The sequence below is a fragment of the Andrena cerasifolii genome, chromosome 3, assembly GCF_050908995.1.
Source record: "Andrena cerasifolii isolate SP2316 chromosome 3, iyAndCera1_principal, whole genome shotgun sequence".
NCBI classification, from domain to species: Eukaryota; Metazoa; Arthropoda; class Insecta; order Hymenoptera; family Andrenidae; genus Andrena; species Andrena cerasifolii.
In genome coordinates this window covers 3231198-3252721 of record NC_135120.1, presented here as the reverse complement: position 1 = coordinate 3252721, position 21524 = coordinate 3231198, and the positions used below count along the sequence as shown (strand labels likewise).

Genomic DNA, 21524 nt, shown 5'->3' with positions numbered 1-21524 from the left:
ATTTTGTGTACACGATACCGACTTTTCGCTATCCACACCACTTTTGCCTCACTCTCGTCCGGCGAAAGCGAGAGCGAGATGAAACGAGAGCTTGCGAGAGGTACTGAAAGCGAGCGAGGACGGTACGAGACAGACGACGCGTTGATGTTTTGTCTCGCTCCGTCCTTCGGACGCCTGACCCTCTGTCCTTTGCGTGCGCGATGGTCGCAAGCGCGTATCGTGGGCGCGAAACCGCTTCGCAAAATCTTGACGCAGGTCTGGCTCAAGTCTTTTTTGCGCCCTTGGCGAACTTGTCAAATTGCGCCCTTTATTATAATACATTTATTTGAGTTTATTGATAACCTTACTCTGAATTTTTATTTGTAGTTTAATTTGCAGTGCAATTTGTAATATTTTATTTTAAAGTATATTTTCAACAATACCAGCAATGAAATTACCATTATGCACCTGTTGTCGACTTTCCGCCCTAGGCAGTGGCCTAATTTTGCTTATAGGGACAAGCCAAGCTTACAGGCAGAGATCATTATGTACATAGCCAAGAAAGTACATATATAACGCGTCTTAGACTAAATAAATCATTTTTACTTTTGAAAAATGAAATTCTAATATTTTCTATTTTATGTACATATTTGTAACAACTGTGTCAAATTGTCCTTCGTACAATTATGTATGTGCTGCGACTGCGCATGAATTGTTGCTTGGCTGCTGATATATACAATCATTTAGGAAATTTGACATAGTTGTTACAAATATGTACATAAAATAGATTATATTAGAGTTTCACTTTTCAAAAGTATAAATGATTTATTTAGTTAAAGACGCGTTATATATGTACTTTCTTTGGCTATGTACATACTGATCTCTGCCTGTAAGCTTGGCTTGTCCCTATAAGCAAAATTAGGACACTGCTTAGGGCGGAAAGTCGACAAGGGGTGCATAATGGTAATTTCATTGCTGGTATTGTTGAAAATATACTTTAAAATAAAATATTACAAATTGTACAGCAACTGTTTTAAACTATGAATAAAAATTCGGAGTAAGGTCATCAATAAACTCAAATAAATGTATTATAATAAAGGGCGCATTTGACAAGTTCGCCTAGGGCGCAAAAAAAGATTTGAGACGGGCCTGCGTCAAGATTGTGCGAAGCGGTTTTCGTGCCCACGGTAAGCGCTTGCGACCATCGCGCACGCTCGCCGCGCACGCAGTGTTCCATCTCGCTCCCCCCTCCGGCCAGAAAGAAGCGAGAAACGAACACTCGGAATTAGGGTTCTGTTCGCGATACCGACTCAACGCCGGTCCCGACCAGCGAGCCGCTAACGAGGAAATACTGTAACACACAAAAATATCATATATGCTTCACATAACGTAACACATACGTACATACAAATTATAAACATACACGACCGTGTATGTGAAATATGGTGTTATCATTTTCGTAACAAATAAATGTTTCTTCACCCATGTACATCATTAGAATGAAACTTATTTGTTACTTACGAATACTGGACGTAAGGAATCATTGTTATCCAGATAAATTATTTCAATAATGGCTAACTATGATAAGTAGGTGCACGTATATATTTCGTACGTACCAGAATATGGAACCTGGGACGAATTTGGCGAAAATTGTTCTGCATTACTAATTCCGTGGACATTCAATAAATGTTTTATTAAAACGGTTGTAAATTTGCTGGTTTTAAATTTTTTATCGCAGATTTTGCAATTTATGAATCCCTCATCGGTCACGTTACAATGTCTCCATACAAATGAACGCTTTGGCATCTAGTACATTACAAGACGATAATATAATCCAATAATTATATTTTCTTATCAGAAAAAAAGTGTGTATTTACTGTTAGGTATTGAAGGTTGACTTGGTGGGTGCTAAATCCTTCGTATCCACACAAGATGGAAAATACAAATCTTATCTACACTTAATAATAATAATAATAATATCTTTTTTACACTTGATTAATAACTTATATACACTTGAAGACTAATAATTATTCAAACATGAAAGTCCAAAAACTGTGAAGCGTAAACGCAAGCGTTAAGAAATTAGAAGTCCGAAAGCTGGAATACCCAGAAAAAGACACGAGGCACAATGATCAGTTCAAAGATTGAAACAAAACTGATCTTAAGAAAAACTGTGTCTAGGAAACTCTGTGTCGAAGTTTCATTCTCCTTCCGAAGCATCCTTTGAGAATTGTATATGTAGTTGGGGATTTGTTAAAAGTCAATGGAAAATATAGGGCGGTTTCCTGATTATGCAACGCCCTCGCAGGAGATGCGTGTGGTCCCCGCATGCATGCTCTGCGGGAACGTTGCAGAAACAGTCATTCGAGACAACAGACCCGTAAATCTCAAGTCCTTTTTCGCTGAGTTCGGCCTTAGGATGCGTCAAGTGTCATTGACAGCGGTAAGGCCAGAACAGTTTCCTCAGAAAGCTGGTTGACATTTTCCAGGCACACCCATGTGTTTGAGGAACGTATTCAAACTGTAGGTGTAGTACTAATGGCTATCTTAAAGTCAACAGTACCCCCTTCGACCTCATCGTAAATCCAGTCACGCGTCTTTCATAAAGATACTTGTAGAAATCGTTCGTTCTGGAAAAACCAAGGAATGTTCTGCATACAGAGGTTCTGGGTTACGTGCTGTGCGGTCTGTCACAGTCCTCTTAGCAGAAGACACCTGCCATTATCACCCCGCAGCCAGATCTCTCAACATCAACGTCCCTATACTTTAATTGGGGGATCGACGTCAGGTCGCTAACAATATCACTTTACAAATACGTGGATGGAAAGATCATCGGTTGGGTCGCAACTAAGTGGTGCAGGACTCTTATACAATGCAATCACTTCAAATATTGTTAAAAGTGAATAAACGTGACGGTCGAAAACAAAACAAATGATAAAGTTGATAAAGTTGTTCAGATATTTACACAAATATTTTAATAAAATTGAAGCGGACCCTACTTATTCCATAGCGACTATACTCGACTCTTGTTTAAAAATGTTGGGGTTCGAAATGTAAGAATGCTGAAAGAGCTAAAACTTTATTATTGGAGAAGGTGACACATATATTTCATGCCCAATCTCAATTAAACATAACTGTATATAAGGATAATAATGATAATAATAATACGGGTAATTTTGCACAAGATAGATTATCTTTTTGGATATCGTTCGATAATGATGTCTGCGAACAAAATAGTGTGAATGCTAGAAATTCAAGACCAATAAATGAGATTGATAATTACATTGCGGATTCGTATTTGAATAAAAACCAAAATCCTTTGCAATATTGGATGGAAAATAAAAATTAAATATCCTTGTCTTACGCAGTTTGCAATAAGTTTTTTATGCTGCCCTGCAACGTCGGTGCCGTGCGAACGAGTTTTTTCGAAGCAGGAAACATAATTAGTAAAAAAAGAAATAGATTAAGTGGCAAAAGTTTAGATCGAAATTTGATTTTAAATAAGCAATAAGAAAATATACTGCATTTATCATAAAATTTTACGTTACTATTTTAAAACCACCCTTCATTTTCCACAGAGACACACAAAATAATTTTACGTAATAATTAATACTTTTACTTTAAAAGTACTTGCAAGTTTTACGACATTCAAAGAAAGACTAAATGTCTAAGACTTCCCACAACTTCCTATTTCAAATAACAGTCAAAGCGACTCGGAGCTTTCATCCGGAATTTGGAGAGAATCTCGAGACTCGAAAGTATCGAGATCTCGTCCGATCCTCCCCGAATTTTTCCGACTCGTTCCGAAGCTCGGGTTCTCGAACCTCGGAATTCGAGACGATCCGCACACTCCTATTCAAGACCTTTCAAGACATTCCAGATACTCTTGTTTCGAATAATAGTCGAAGCGATTCGAAACTTTCGTCCACGATTGGAAGCGATTCCAAACTTCTGTTCAGGATTCGAAGCGATTCGATTTGCTTGGCAACCATGACTAATGAGATTCGAACCGATTCTAATCCTTACAGGATTGAATAACTTCGAATCGATTTCGAAGTTGCGGTCTTGACGCCATCACTAGACACGCCGAGCAACGCGGGATGTAAATCCTGGACTCGTAAGAGTGAATCTTACCCGATGGGTTGCATTCAATTATGATCCAGGAATTGACTAGGTATGTTAACTTACGAGAAACTTCTCCAGTGAAAATAGGAGCGATTGATAATATTTGCCATCATTACTCCAGCAGGTGATGCGCAACAACAATTCATCCTAATGTCAGATAATCATTATACCAAGAATCTTATCTTTTCCGAAATATTATGAAGAAATTAAGCTTTTTTTTAAAACAATACTTAATTTTCTTAAAAAATATTAATTCTAATAAACATGAATCAGTCACGCTAATATCTCGGACGAAGCCGACACGGGGGACGCTACTGTTTCAATAAATATAAATACTACTGTAACGTAACTGTAATGATTCTCAACCTGTGTTTTCTGGGGGGGGGGGGGTCGCCACGGTGATTTGTAGTTTACTACTTTTAGGACTTATTTATTTTAATATCGTTACACTGCCATATTCTATTGACGATGTACCTAACACTGATTTTTCATAAATGAGAGCAAGGAAATATAATAGACGTTTAATATTTTTTTAAATTTTCACCGCGGCGGGCCTTGATTTAGTATAAAAAAATAAAATACAGTAAAATGTGGGATTCGCGTGCAGTGGCAGCCGATTATTTGTCGACAATGATGGAGAGAAGGATAGCAAGTAAACAGAATGAATGAAATAGAGTCGTATGACGTTGTTTCAAATATCGCGATACCTACTGTTAGATTGGGACTTGCCAGTTTATGAGTCAATAGCTCATCCTTCTCTGTGCTGTCGATCGATTTTCTGCATCGTTTTTTTTTCGCACGCAGACAATTTATTTGGGTAATTATAATTTAATTTTAATTTTTGTTTCCCTTATCTTATAGTTGTGAAACACTATAATATTAAAATGAAACTTCTTTATGAATATTAATAATGAGTGAAAAATGCCCAAAGAAGACAAAGATAAATGTGAAAAACGTAACATAAATATTTAAATGATTAGTGGGATTCGAACGGGTAGAACTTTAGGTTTTCTATAATGAAGATACCAAAAAAGGCTGAGCCATCAGCAAAGTTTCATATGTGTGCCACTTATCTTTCAATAAAATGTCATGGAGTAAAATGTAAATGACTCTTTTAACTTTCTCCTCTACCCACTATCGGATATCGTCCAGGCTGAGAAGTCTGAAAAATGCATACTACAATATACATGATACTGTTGGAATGGTTGTTGAATAACTGAACACTGAGTTACTAATTGTAATATAACAAAGTATAATATAGTAAAAGCCTAATCGGCAACACGTTTGTTTGCATTACAGTCTTGTGTAAGGAAAAAGGAACAGAGCATATATATTCTAGTCGTAGTCGCTCTCAACTAGATTCAGGTCGCTGTACAAATTCGCTGTCGACCAATAGATGGAGCGACAAGTAATAAGAAAGAAAATAGAAAGAATACGTCGCTAATGGAACATCGTTCGTTTTTATTGTAAAAGCGAAATCCCTTAAGGAGTTTGATTTAATTATAATATAGATTATTTTTAGTACAGACATGAGACAATAGTACAAAATTGCATAGTTTGGAAGTCATGAGGAAAGAGAAATTCTTTCACACCATGGTTCTGTATCTATGTTCTAAGGAATCTAAGGAATCAGAAACCTGTTATAGAAGTGATGGGAATGTTCCAATAAAAACGGATGAAAATCTGTTGATAAAGTCATTATTCGAAAGACTGTGATATGTTGATATCCAGTAAGACAAACAAATTATAAAATTAAAGCTACGTAGAAACAGCTGTTCATGCATCTGCAAACAATTGTTGAAAATGGTGATAGGTCTTTGTCGGTTAGGTTCTTGCCATGCAAGTAGGGGTAAATATTTTGTCTACGTATTATTACATGACAGTTAGAGGCTTGCTGCTATTATTGGACATATGTGCGGATGAAATTTCGTTAAAGTTACGTACTTACATACAAACAAACTTTTTGGATACATTCCGGAAGAAAAGCGGCGGAAAGCAATCTCTAAAGCCAGCGCTGTTCAGAGGTAGGGTCGCTTACGCGCCTGCTTCCCCTTCCAACCTCTCCATCTGCACACAATATTCGCGAGGAATGTGTAGTAGTAACCCAGTGAAATTAGGATCTGTCTCCGGAATAATTCCCAGCACTCTACATTTTGGCATGAGCCTTTATTTCGTCGTTTTATGTATGTCAAAAGTCCCCATCGATTCGACATCCGCTAAAAATGTTACATAGGGTTGAAGGAAAAAGGCTATCAATTTTACGACAAAAATAGTTATTATGAAATGTTTAGCTTAGACAATTCTGTACAAAAAAGGTTGTATTTTCGTAGGAGTAACCATTTTCATTGATGACGGTTTACACAGCTTCAACCCTCAGAATTTTCACAAGGGAAGATCCCGAACCCGGAAATCCAAAAAATTATGCAACTTTGTGAATATGTAGAGGACGTCCTCCTGAATACAACGCAATTTTGTTTGCTGGCCAAATTTACACTAAGAGGGTGCAATTGATATTATCGGTGCTCGCCATTCGTCGTTGTTTTCGATGCGCGAAATGGTACTGTAAGATGAGGCAGCACTGTTGTTTTCATTGAGCGTACACGGAAAAGGGTCTGCACCGTTGAGTTCCCGATAGAAAATTAATGGATCTATCTGGTTGGCTTATTAATTAATATTTAAATTGATAAGCTAAGAATAAGCCACACTATAATGTGGCTAAAAAACAGTTCCGAATATGCTTTTAACAAATGGGAATTTTGAATGCAAATCTAACCATTCATATCATTTTATTTAAAGTTTTAACGTCATAATAATTTATGAGGTCTATCCATATACGTATATACATACATACACTTTCTTGAATACCCAGTATTAATCATGTGAAGATACTATTTTAATAATATAGATATTTAATCATATTTAATTTGAGTGATATTGTTTAATAAAATAGATATTTCAATTTTATCTACTTGTTAGGTAAATATTAGTTTATCTAAAATATATTTAGCTTTCGAAAAATTGATATTGTCAAATGTATAATCAATTGTTATTATTGTTATTATTATTATTATTATTATTATTATTATTATTATTATTATTACCGCTACTACTACTATGGGTAAATAACCCTTTGGTACATCGTAGACAAATGAAACATTATGAGTACAGGACGGAAAAGTAAGATAATATTAAAACGAAGATTAAAGTACACAAATAGCAGGAAGAACGACAGAAAAAGATGAAATGACAATTATAAATAATCTATATATAACTTAATCATCCAGAATACGCAGAACTGAATTTCAAAACTTAGATAAGGAAGTAGCGAAAAAGTCAATGGTATGACAGTATCTATTTGCAAGCGTACACATTCTGTCAACGCAATTATGTTTACCGTATACAGTGTGATGCCCATCGAAGTGAAAGAGGGGGTAATGCCTCATATCTCTACTAGGGAGGTAGAATTTGAATTGCTCCAGGAGTTTAGGGCTTTTAATGTGGTTACTTACAAGATTATAAAGAAAAAGCAGATCTGCCATATTTCTTCGCCTCTCTAGGGTCATCAACCCGTGCTTGGTTAGCCATGGCCCGTATTTATGACAATCAAACGGAATCCTTGACCCACTTTTATAGGAGATCAGTCTTAGAAATTTATGATGTACTCTCTCATGGCGCAGCGTGTAGCACAATAAGGTGCCCAGATTATAGCCCCATACTCCAGGTGCGATCGAACAAAGTTTTTATATAATAGCAAAAGTGACTCACATGAGAGGTGCTCAGAAGAACGGCAGATAAATCCAAGTGTCTTGAAGGCGGAACCTATCATTTTCTGATAGTGTTCAGTAAAAGATAGCGAAGAAGTAAAAATTATTCCTAGATTTGAGATACTATTGACAGTAGGTAGGACGGTATTACCAAGAGTGTACTGACGTTCAATGTCTGTATTCCTATGACTAAATCTGATCATGCGACACTTGGAAATATTAAACGTAAGATTATTTTTCTTACACCACTCCTCAAGTTTTAAAATATCCTCTTGGAGTAAAGACGTGTACTGAGCAGACACAATGGATCAAAATATCTTCAGGTAGTCTGAAGACATCAGACATATCATTTATGAAAAGATTAAAAAGCAAGGGAACCAAATGAGACCCCTGAGGAATGCCAGAGCTGACCGAGATGCGCCTAGAGAGATCGTCTTTGAATTTTTTAACATGAGATCTACCTTTCAAAAAACTAGAAATCCAATCAAATAGTGCACCATAAAATCTGAGTGCGCTTAGTTTAGTTAATAAGGCAGGATGACTTACTAAATCAAATGCCTTTCTGAACTCTGTATATATTGCATCGACCTGAAACCCTCTTTCAATGGAATCCACGACATAACGGTAGTGCATAACTAGATTAGTAATACAAGAACGGCCAGGTACAAATCTATGCTGTTCCCTTATTACTAGATTTTTCACGGGAAAAGTAAGTCTTTTAGAAACTATGTTCTCGAAATAACTTCGGCATCACATTCTGAATGCGTATAGGCCTATAACAAGAGTCATCTTTACTGCTCCCCGCTCTTAAAAAGGGGAGTAATAATACATAATTCCCATGCTTCGGGGAATATCCGCGAGTTAAGGGACTTGTTAAAGATGATCCAAAGTATTTGAGTCATAATGAACATACAGAATTTGAAAAATATAGGAGGAATCCCATCGCTACCATAACAACCGTTAAGATGTAAGGACCCAAGGTAATCGAAAATTTCACCGATGCCAATAGTAATTTTCAGAAAATCAATGCATTATTTAAAAGATGACTTGCAATCATCGTGATTGAGATAGATCGAGATAAAGTACTATTACTGCGCGGAAAGTAGACCCTTGGCAGGCGGTGTAGACCGCCACTATGACGATTGGTTTTTGTCACCAATTGGTGCACACTCATAAAGACAGGGCACACGTATTTTTCTTATTGGCGGAATCGGCCACATCTATTTACTACAATGTACAGGGTCATCCGTTAAAACTGCAACCTACGCGCACGCGGACAGACGAAAATGGCAACACCGCCTCACGAACCCATTCCACTACAACCATTCACCGGCCAGGCGTTCGGAGGGTTGCCAGCGACCGCTGGACAGCAGTGATGTCCGAGCTTCGAAAATTTTAGGATGGTCAGGTTGAAGAATATGGGGCCTTTTTCGTATAACTTTTGAACTATAAAAGGTATCGGAATGCAATTTGCGCCGAAAAATGAGGAAAAATTATTCCCTCTTAATGGTGGATAATTTAAAATATTTTACGTTTACTTAATTTTTCTTTTATTAATTTTTTAACCATAATTGTTGTAAAAAGATTTTGCAAGCCGTTTATTTGATACTGTATTTAATGCTGTTTTTAAAATGCATAGTGTTGATAAACAATAAGCTAGTTGTTTCTGTATCATTACTTTCATAAATTGAGAAATTAAATTTTTATTCAGTTATGTCTTAATTCTGCAAACCTCAGAATCAATTGTTCTGGTTTTCTTTTTTATAATTTTATCCCTAATGCAATGCATGCGTAGATCGGACGTAAGGGGTAACTAATGGGACGTGTCTTTGATTATAGCGGTGTTTGAACTTCTTTTCTAGAATTTTTATGTCTGAATGTTTTAACCTTTTAGCTACTCAACGCCACGCCTATACCGGCTTCCGTTAATGTCCTTTTTTGGAATGATGCGCCATTATTGTGGCTTTTACACGCAGGTGGTGAAAAATCTCTCCGTACAGGAGTATAGCGCCGCGGTCAACCCTGTCGTAGCTAAAATGTTTAAAATTGAGACGGGTACGAGACCAGTCGACATTGTTTTCAAACCTTATTACAGTAGTCTGGGGTGCGAGTAGTAAACCGATCATAAAAGCGGAGGGCGCGCCTCAATTACCTGGACCGGGAAATTTCGAATAACTCTTTGCGACGTTAATTTGAAAGAGACCATCCTAAAATTCTCGAAATTCGGGCATCACTGCTGTCCAGGTCGCTGGTAGCTCTCCGAACACGGGGCCGGTGCACGGTTGTAGTGGAATGCGTCCGTAATGCGTTTTTGCCATTTTCGTCTGTTCGCGCGCGCGTAGGTTGCAGTTTTAACGGATGACCCTGTATACAAACGGAGGTTTAGGCGGAGCTAGCGGCAAAACTGCACCGCCTGCCAGGAGCCTTCTTTCCGCGCCGTAATAGTACAGATCACGCAATATAACTCTGCCTCCGAGCAGCCACTGAGTAGGCCGTGAGTCAGCCGTGCGTGGAAGAGTCCGACCCTCGGCGTTCGTTTAATTCGATTCGAAAAACATACGATCACACACGCATGAGTATCACGCTAACCTGTTACTTTGTATAATACTCGTCCGTGTGCGGTCGCATGCGTTTCAAAAGGAATTAAAAGAACATCGACGGTCAGCCTCTCTCGCACGCGCGGCCTACTCACTGGCCGCTCGGAGGCAAAGTTATATTGTACGATCTGTAATCGACAAAATTTTCGGCAGAACACTGATTATTATTCATATCAAAATTGTGAGATGTAGAGTCGTTCTTCCTCAGGTTGTTTATGAATTTCCAAAATACTTTTGGATTACGCTGCAGTGAGGATTCAGTCAAAAGCACATAATTTAGCCAGCAGGACTTAGATAGCGTTTACATCTAGAACATATTTCGAAAAACGCAAGGTAGTTAAAATATTGCGACGTACGTTTGTATTGATAGTTTGCTGATTTTTTACTTTTTATTAAGGCGATTAGTTTTGAAGAAAACCATGCTGGATATGAAGAGGTTCGTTTGACATAAGAAGGAACATAGGTTTCAATAATATGATTGAGATGAGAGTAAACAACGTTACGGCATCATCAGTAGAGATGTTATCTAGAAGAATATTCCAGTGAATATTGTTTAGGTAGGTATTAATATTTCCATAATTTGCAAAATTGAAATTCTTCTTTCTTACGTACCGAGGTGGGACAGGAGACAAGGATAAGTGAGGAATGGAAAAAGTTAGAGCAGGATGAAACGAATCACAGGGTAACAATGTATTAAAAGCAGGGGGAACATTAAGACCCCGTAGAGGGGAGAAGACAAGATCAAGAATGCCGTTGTAATTGTTAGATAGTTTATGGAATTGGAAGAAATCAAATAAATTGAAATGCTCACAAATAATATCAGCAGATAAAGATGTAGAACCAGTGCTTGGAATATCATATTTTAGAACTCCCATCTCATCATTGAACCAGAAGGTACCTACGAAGCAGATTGTAATCTCCAACCAAAATACATTGAAAATGGCTGTATTTCAAAAAGAACAGTGTCTACATGTATACACATTAGACTCTGAGGCCGGTGGGATGTAAACAGAGCCGAAGACGACTGTTTCAATTCCGAGTCGAACTTCTACAAAAAATTGTTCAACCGTATTGACGCCGAATGTAATTAGACGGCTATAATGAGAGTTTCTCACGGCTATTAAGACCCCACCTCCACTACACGCTTTACTGGTTTCCTTATTCCTATCAAATTTAAAAATGTTAAAGTTGTTAAATGTTAAGTTTGGCATTGCGGATAGAGTCACAGAGGGATGTTTCCACCAGAATGATTATATGAACCCTGTAGTTGACAAGTGAATTAAGTCCCTTTCCTTAGTATTGTAAAAATTGAACTTTCGTTAGTACTAAGAACTTAATTAACTTAAGAACAGAATGTAGCTTTATTGTAAGAAAATAAATTAAAAGAATAGTAATTATGATAACATAACTTAAAAGAAAAATTACATTTCTTTCAATAGTAAACTAACGGTAATATAACGAATAATCAAGTGCCATTATTGCACTGAATTGTAATATCACTTCCTTGTAAAAAGGTGACTTAAGCCATACGGCAATTATTGATGAATTAATAACACAGTTTGACAAAATTTGACTTTTTATCGGACTTGTATCATTCAACAGCCGTTTCTTATAGGTTTTCGTGTTGTGAAAACGAATCCGCAAATCGTTTGTCGCGAAAAATGTCTGCTAAATCCCGTGAAATAGTCAGATTTTTTCCTGAACCCTTAGTTTTGGAAATAAATTGAAAGATATCTTCAAAAATGGGTGCATTTCGGGTGTCCTTTTCCCTTTGATCGATGTTTAAACATATTTAAATGTTCATAATGCAATGATAGCTTATATCGTTGTATTCTGGAGGGTTCATAGAATAATTTAACGCAACGAGCAATCGAATAAGTATTACCGTTTCGACACAAAAGATGTTCAAAGTTGAAAATTTGCAGTTTTCTTCAAAATCGAATTTCTCAAAAACTGAGGGTGATGGCGACCAATGGTTTACGGATTCGTTTTCAGGGCACGAAAATCTATAAGAAACGGCTATTGAATGTTACAAGTCCAGATGGCTGTCGAACTGTGGAATCATAACTTATACGAATGTTATTTTCAAGGCATTACGAGAATAAAAGTCAACACTTTCCACTAAACACAGTATACTTTTACATTGAGTATCTAATTTATTATAATAGGTGTATTCAGCAGAGGCCACAACTGTTATAACCTAAATTTTAAAAGTCATGACATAAGAGTTAATATCTTTCTTTAAATAATTTTAGTTATGAATAACCATTATTGTCAACAGAAATATTTGTTGGTCACAAATAACCATTGGTGACTAATAACCATTATTGACGATGGAAATTGTTTTTAGTTACGAATAAACATTATCGATGACCAGATTTTTTTTTGGTTACAAATAACCATTATCATGGACGAGAATTTATTTTGGTTACGGTGTGATCAATATCTATTTCGGGATTTTTTTTTTGGTTACAGTATAACCAATATATATTGCGGAAATTTTTTTGGTTACGCCGTAACCAATATCAATTACGGGATTTTTTGTTTGGTTACAGTATGAACCATTGAATTATAGAATATATGGAAGCCGAACTGTGTTGTCAATAATGGTTATTAGTGACCAACAAGTATTTGGTAAATTTTAATATTTTTTAATCTCTTCATTTTTCGAATTTTTTTTACAGAATTTAATGACGATTGCCTTCCATTTGAATAAAAAATAATTTTTCTTAACGATTTTTTTTCGAACATATTTGAATAATAACTGTTATTTTGGATCTCTTATATTAAGGAACACATTCTTTGCTGGATTCGTCATCACTTTCTACAACCGCACTGGTTTTTAATGTGTGCAAAAATATATGATGAATCGGTGGAATTAATAAATCCAGCATGCCTGCGTAATTCGGATAATTTAGATCTTAGATCACGAACATTTTGGAAATATATTAAAGGGCTGCGCTTCAGTCAAAACTCGCGTCAACTATTTTGGGAATACCTTTCACAAATCGGATAGTCTTGTCGGTTTCATAGTTAGATCCTATCGTGGCCGGGAAAAATACAATCGTGAAACGATGGCGACTTCGACAAAGACTGCACGAGCATGGAAAACAAAGATGCAAGATAGCAACGATGATTTCAATGCACAATTATCTACGTCGTAGATCTCCGGTGCCGACATGTCAAAGACCGTGCGCGCGCATCCTAAGGAACGTCGAATGGCCAGCACCGAAAATATCGGTGAAAACTTTTTTCCGTGTAGATGCCTCTTATTAGCGTCGCGCGGTATCCCTGACGACACAAACGGGAGTGGGAGAACCCTGAGAGCACGCGTGCTCGACCTCGGACAGCGCTGCAGTGTAAACAATGCGAAGAATAACGGGACAGAGAAAATGACCGCAAGATCCCCGCGCCTCGACCCTGATACTAACGGTGCTGCTAACGATTATCCATGAGTTATCGATAACTTATTGATAGGTATCGATAATATCGTTCAGATATCAATAAGGCGAATTAATCATCGACGAACTATAGGGTAGACCTATTACGCAATATAATTTTTTATCACACGCTCGAGTGTCTCGAGATTCCCCTTACCATTTTCGTATCACAGCTAACGTTATCGATTCAGTTTAAGATAAGATTACAATGCAACGAGTGGTAGAAATTAAACTTAAGTGTTATCTGAAACATGTAACATTTATAACGATCTGATTGTTACGAATAATTTAAAGAAATATGTTGCATAATTCCATTTACTAATATATTTTCGTAGAAACACAATTTGTACTTATGTATTTCCATAAATTTCGATTATAAATATTATATACATACAACCACATAATAAACATCTGTGCACTCTTACAATTAGCTATACACGTAAAATTAAATTTTATGGTCCCAAGTGGAAAAAAATTATGTAAGAAAATATTTTTCTTCTGATAGGCAACAAATACGCACTAAGGCGAATGTCCCAATTTCTGCTCATTTAAGAGGTTACTCGTCAGAAAGAAGGTGAAAAAAATTTGTTTGTGAAAATTAATTATTTAACAATAAATCAACCAGTCGAAAACTATTTAAGAAAGATATTTCAAGATGTTTCACTACTAGTAATTTGTAATTAAATATAATGCTTTAAATGTATTTTTGTATTTCTGCTCACGAAAAATAGCGTTGTACGTATTTCTACTCACAATTTGTATCAATTTCTGCTCACATAATATGTTGCCTTTTGAGGTTAAAATAAGTTACATCTTTTATGGAGATGTTTTATAACATAACAGTAAAGCATAAAATAATGATAAACAAACAATAAAATGCCTTCGAATAGAAATAGAGGTTACAGCATATATTGAATTGTGAGGTTATGTTGCTAAAATTTTGATGAGTAGAAATGCGGACACGACGTTGATTCACTTGACCCTAAACCTAATCACCTGTTTCCTACTTAAAATAATAAAAAATTGTAAAAAAATCTACATCCAGAGCACAATACAGTATCTGTTTTTGTTATTAAATAGGGACTTTTACTACAAAAACTATTTTCTGCCAAATTATCTAATACCAATAGTGACCTTGTTCCTTACCTCAACCAGCTAAAACACGGTTGAAAAATCATGAGTTTAAATCTCTCATTTTAAAAGTTTTCGTTGCTTATGCTACACTTTGATTAGCCCCAAGCTCGTGCAACACTCGCGTAAATGTTCAAATATTTTAGAATTATTTTCTTGTAACTATAGTACAACCGTGACGCTTATTATTATTAATAAGAAAAATACGAAATGAGCAGAAACGGGGACATGAGCAGAAATTGGGACATTCACCTTATATTATGGTTCACAAAAGTAAGGCGAATCGTACAAAAAGGACGCGGAGGGCTTCTGACGTAGCGACCAGTGTGCCCCAAAGACCATACAAGAGTGGTCGCGGCCTGGCGGCCAACGCATAGCGTCCTTCCCGCAACGCTTCCCTTGGGCCTGGGTTTTTCCCAAGTTTGTTCGTACCGACACGCGCGTGAAAAACTCGATTTTTCTTTCAGAGTTGTAAGACGCGATTCACCTAGCGGGACGCGTGTAGCCGGATGATCCTATCACCCGCCAAACTAATATTGGGTGACTATTTACTTCGATGCGTGTTGACTCTGATCCGCATGATGATCAAAAATTGAGAATTTTTTATATGTTCGTGCTTATGGTCCGAACGATGACCCGATCAAGCAGACGAACCTTGCTAGTAGAGCGCTGATTGAATTCTGCTCTTGTCCACCTTTTCGATGTCAAAGCTAGACAAGGTATCGAAATTTGGGAGGCGCCAAAATGCCTGATTGGCCCCGCGTTCCTTGAAGAGGAGGAACCTTCCCTCTGCGATTTCGGTGGTGGAGGAGGAACCTTCTCCCTCTTGATGACGTAGCTAAGGAAAAACCGGATAGCTAGCTACCAAACCTCGCCAAGTTGATCGGCTGGAGCGTCTTGCTAGGGTCGCGGTTTATGACCGTATTGTCCCGCAAGGCAGCGGTGGTCGACGGTATGTGCCGGTTCGAAGTTACCGTATACCACCCGCTGACAGCAATCAACGGATTTTCCCAAAGCGAGGACGGTCGAGGTGTCCAAAAAAATGGCACGATGTCGATTGCCGCATATTAGATATCTGACAGGCAAATGTTCCCCGAAACGCTTTGAAGGTAAGCAATTGCCTGGTAATAAAGATCTTTAAATTTCCGCCTCGCTCTGAGCCCCCTTTTATTCCCGTAAGACGCACACGGTCGCAACCGGTGTATGTGAGCTTCCGGGTGGTAGGCTGCGGTTCCAGGGCGGCATTTGAATGGGCGTCTACCGGATTTTCTTACAATTATTTCATTATTTGTTTTATATTTAGTGGGATTATTCTTATTATTACTAGGAACTATAACTATGATTCATGTCGTGATTTTTCACACGTTAAGATGAATATATTATCGTACGTAAGACTTTACAAGTTGGCGCCTAATGTGATCTCTTCAGACTGTAACCGTTATTCGCGGGGTTAGCGGTGGGACGGTGGAGGAACCATGTCGCCAGCTCAGGACAGTTGTTCAGGGCCGCCGATAGAATGACTAGACGCAGAGGTAGAGTACGACAATTTGTTCGGTCTTAAAGCTACGTACAGAGTATCCCAGCCAGGTCTATATGCTGTAAGCGGCTTAGCCCAACCTTAAACTATCGTGAATGGCGGCGCGTGTCGCAGTCGGTTTTGCGGTGCCTATCGCGACCGTCGGTAGCGGTTCGGCGAAGTGGGAGAGAAAAGACGGTTTGACCGTTCAGTGTCCTAGCGGGCCAACCCTGTCACTGGACCCTGGTCGGAGAACCTGGGGTCCGTTCACCCAGTGGGCACAACCCGCGAGTGAGACGGAGGCTGTAGGGACGCTCTCGAGAATAGAGGTGAATCCGTTCGGGAGATCGATGGCGGATAACGGCCTGCGTCCAGAGGATGGCTCACGCTGTCCTTCTGGGAACCGTGAACGGGGAGTGTTCAAAAATGCGCAGTGACTCAGTCTGTCGACACACTAGAACTGGTGCTTACACGAGGGCTTGGGCTTGGTGTTTCACAAGAGCTGGTGTCGGCATACGAACGTGGAATCGCACAGAAGGTCGCTGGGACAGGCGTACTGCTCATACTAACGCTCTAGACGGTCTCTGTCAAATAAGCTTTTGCCCCCGACCTATATGTCCTCGTCCGCGTATTTTCGGCAGCGAGAGAGTCACTTGGTGCGTGACCCTCTCGCGCCGGTTCCCGGTAATTGCGGACGAGTGGGGGGGGGGGGGGCAAGATCGTCGTCCCACCGCGGTAACTCCTTACAAGACACTCGACCCTTCCCTAGTAGCATTTCTGGTTGGCCCACAGTATCCCCAAGTTGGGAATTAGTTGGCCATCATAATGCCAACAATAAATGCTACTAGGGTTTCTTCCTGTACCTTCCGCACACAGTCGCTCGCTTTCCCCACTCATTACACAATTCACTTCTTTAATTGGTGTAGCTGTGGCACAGTAGTGTTCGTAGGTGCTCCTGATTCATCCATTCCCTTTCTCTCTTTCATTCGCACACTCTTCTACTCATCGCTACACTTTTTTATTTCGAAGAACTATCTTTAAATTTTATAATTACTTCGAGCTTTCATGGCATGCAGTTGACTAGCATGCTAATTAAATAATTAAAAATGTTATATCATCCCTCTAAATATGCTTTTCTGCCTTTCTTTCTTCCATAAAATATGATAAGATCGAATGTTTCAAGATCTTATAAACGTTCTACAACATTTACACTTAAGGGGTTATACCTAGTCAAGCGATCGAAAATGTGCGAATATTTGTGAATTTTTTATTAAAAAGCGGAAGCATATATTTTTACAAAACTTTTTGTGCTGGAAAGAGCAACATTTAAAGAACATTTGGTAATTTTTTCGTAGAAAAATATTTATGTTTATAATAAAATAACAACCCACATCCACGAAGCCTTTTTAAAAATTTGCTTTTGCGGTTCGGAACTGATTATCGGAACCAGATTATCTAAAATCAAAATACAAAAAAGATTTCGTTAATATATTAATGTATCCTCGGATTCACGGAGGGAATTTTCCGAAATATTAATTTAAAACAAAATGGCGGCTATTTAAACTTGAAATCCTGATTTTTTCGCGTGATTTTTGCACGTCATAACTGGGATTTGGAGTTTCCCATATTTATTATACCAGATGTCTAACAGTCACAATAATTGCGCTAATGAAATTCTTAAGCTCAAAAGTAACAAAGAGACAATGTCCGCATCATAAACCCCGTGGCCTTTCGAATCCTTAACATAGTACATCCAAAACCCAATTTCTTCTTTAGGACAGGGACTGACTACTTGCTCCATTCGTCTGTTCTTGTGCACGCGTTCTGAATTAAGTGGATAATTAACTGCAGGGACACAACATTATTATTTGTTTATTTATTTTCAGAAACCAACGTTAAAAAAGGAAGGATTAACGAATTAATTTTAGATTTAATAATTACGGATCTTCAACCATTTTCGATCGTCGAAGATGTAGGGTTTAAGAATTTATTGAAGTTCCTCGACCCCAAGTACAAATTGCCCAGTAGGAAAACATTAAACACCATGTTGGATAAAAGATACTTAGAAGAAAAAGAGCGAGTGCGAGAAGAACTGCAAACTGTGGATAAAATTTGTATTACTACTGATACGTGGAGCAGTATAAATACTGACAGTTATACAGCAGTTACCTGTCATTTTATAAATGAAAAGTTCGAATTACAGACATACGTTATTAAAACTGCGAAATTTGCAGGAAGCGATGCAGCTTGTGCAATTGCGAATCGTTTAGATGAAATTTTCCTTACTTGGGATATACAGGATATAGTCACAGCAGTAGTGGCTAATAATACTGCGAATATGATAGCTGCTGTGAAACAGCTTCTCCTTCCAACAAACAATATATTTTGCTTCGCACACACTTTGAACCTCATCGTGAAACATGCTCTGGATAATGTAACAGAAATTTCTGTATTACGTCAAAAATGTCGACGACTAGTTACATATTTTAAATCAAGTTCCCTCGCAATCGATAAACTCAACGATTGTAACAGCCCTGTCTTCTCTTAAAACTACCTTTGATAAGCTAACGGAATGTGAATGGGATACGTTGCCAAAAATCATTCAAATATTGAAACCATTTTTTTAGTTACCGAAGAAATAAGTGCAGAAAAATATGTCAGTAGGTATTTAAAAAATTATTCTAATCCAAAAAACGGTTAAACATATTTACTGACATGTTTCAAGCCGAAGCTGTTATTGGGATTTGTATTACTTGTGTAAAAGTAGTCCGATTTGCATGACATTTGCTATGATTATAATTGGGGAAACGCCAGGAATCCACTGGGGTCATTTCCATACCGATACGATGAAGAATAAAGAATTTCTTAATGAGCTGAAATGAATATTTCACCCTCGACTGCGAGGCGCCAACATTGATTCGCTGCGGTCGACTGAGGATTCATATCCGTTTCAGAAAAACTGCATTCTCTATCGTATCGATATGGAAGTGATTCCGATGGATTTCTTATGTTTTTCCAATGAAAATTATAGCCAATTTCATATAAATTATACTTTTTTTAACGAACTTAGTGTGAATTATAGAAATCAATTTTTCATTTAAGTTCCTTCATACTGCTCTGAATTACGTCATCCTTGGTGTCAGTTTCATCGGCGAAACATAAGGAATCGATTGGCGTCGTTTTCGCAAAGATCTGATGAGAAATGCGGAACTGAAAGATTTCTCACTTCTTAATGGGTATTCCAACCATTTCGAGGGTCGAAAGTCGTAACACTTGGAGAGGCATCGCCGGAGCGGGGGGGTGTCCTCCCCATCTGGATGCCGTGCGGCATCTCGTCCGACCCGAACACAGTCGAGTTTAAGGGGGTAGACAAAGGTAATGCAGCGCGCTGTATACCGACACAATCTGGCCCGAAACATGGGTTTGGGAAATTACGTTGTTTGTGCTTATATGAGCAGATTTTGGGCTGGGTGCGGTCTCATTCGAAAGAGGAAGGTTCAGTGCAGCGCGCTCTGGCCATGGTTCGACGAGATTTTGTTGATATCTAATAATATGTGTGTTCAAAGTAGAACAAAGTCGACAAAATACACCCGTAAGAATCCAAGCATTTTTAGGTCACTAAAAGAGTTTTGTAACTCAAACGATGACCAGAGCGCGCTGCACTGAACCTTTCTCTTTCGAATGGGACCTCACCCAACCCAAAATCTGCTCATATAAGGACAAAGAACCTAATTTCGTGACTGCATTCCTAAATACGAGTTCCACCATGTTGGCGATAATACAGAGCAAACCACGTGATAAATTTAGTTCAGCTAGTGGATACGAGATGGCGCCTACTCGGGAGGACTGCCAACGTGGAATCATAGCAAAACTGAAGCGCTAGCTGGATACATGTGCCACAGTAAAAGCGTTATGCAATCAATGTATGCATTTTCGTACGATTGTAGGTTAGGTTATAAGCATTTTATGCATACATTGACTAGGAACTGTTACGAACTGTATACACTAAATTAACGCTTTTACCGTGACACATACATCACGTAAAATCGCTATCTAATTTATGTTATAATTATATAGCCACATTATTTAAAATAAAAAAGGAGAGATTGGAACTTTTTTAATAATACTGGAAATATTGATTTACTGATATCATATTTTCAGAATGTGGAAGTTACAGCAAATTTTTGCAAATATTGCTCTTATTATTATTCTTCCAACTATTGTATAAAACATATAACAAGGAAAAGTCTCCAAACCGGTCAACAGTTGACACCCTGATTTTTTTGCAATTCTTTACGGTCCTATGCAGAGATGGGCATTATTTAAATAAAAGGATATACTTCCGAATAGTCCCAGTGGCCGATTGACCCGAGGTTTGGGGAGGGGGGGTGTACCCTAAATATAAAATTCTATATAGCTTCGGGTATTTATTAGTTTCCTTTGTTTCTTCGAAGGCCTTTCATCTTGGTCTTCGAATAATTTTTCATCTTTCATTGAATTTTTATGCTAAGGTCGTATTCAGATATATTGGCCGGTAGATTCCTTTTCGCGAACAGCGATCGAGGAGAAATCAGCCATCACCATCTGACGATCGTGGATTTGTCAGTTGGAGTTGCTTGGCTCCCGAAGGGTATGTTGGAGTAACGAGAATGCTGCTTGGCTCCGCTTGAACGTAGGCGTACGGCTGTTATTTATTATTATTGTTAGCGTAATAGTTGTGTGCGTTACGAATCTATGCGTATATAGATCAATCGGGATGAAGCTATCGAGAAAGAATCAATGTTCTGACCAATAAAACTCCTGAATTTTTTCGGAGCTAACGCACACCTACTCTGATGTATGTATTTCTACATTCAGAGCTCGGTTTCGCCTACACGTCAGTAGTTTGGCGCTATCCCCACCACTTCTGGCACACTCTTATTCTGCGAAGGCGAGAGCGAGATAGAACGAGAGCGAGTCAGAAAATGTTGAG

General features: G+C 38.1%; 1 protein-coding gene and 1 long non-coding RNA gene across 2 annotated transcripts in view; one reads left to right on the top strand and one right to left on the bottom strand.

Moving 5' to 3' along the window:
- Positions 1–21524, top strand: part of Scaf (inactive serine protease scarface) — a 109000-nt gene that overhangs the window by 27545 nt on the left and 59931 nt on the right. The gene's annotated exons all lie outside the window — the stretch shown is intronic.
- LOC143367128 (uncharacterized) overlaps positions 20755–21524 on the bottom strand; it is a 195480-nt gene continuing 194710 nt past the window's right edge. Inside the window, exon 2 of the long non-coding RNA XR_013084993.1 lies at positions 20755–20843. This is a non-coding gene — a long non-coding RNA (uncharacterized LOC143367128). The remainder of the gene's footprint in view (positions 20844–21524) is intronic.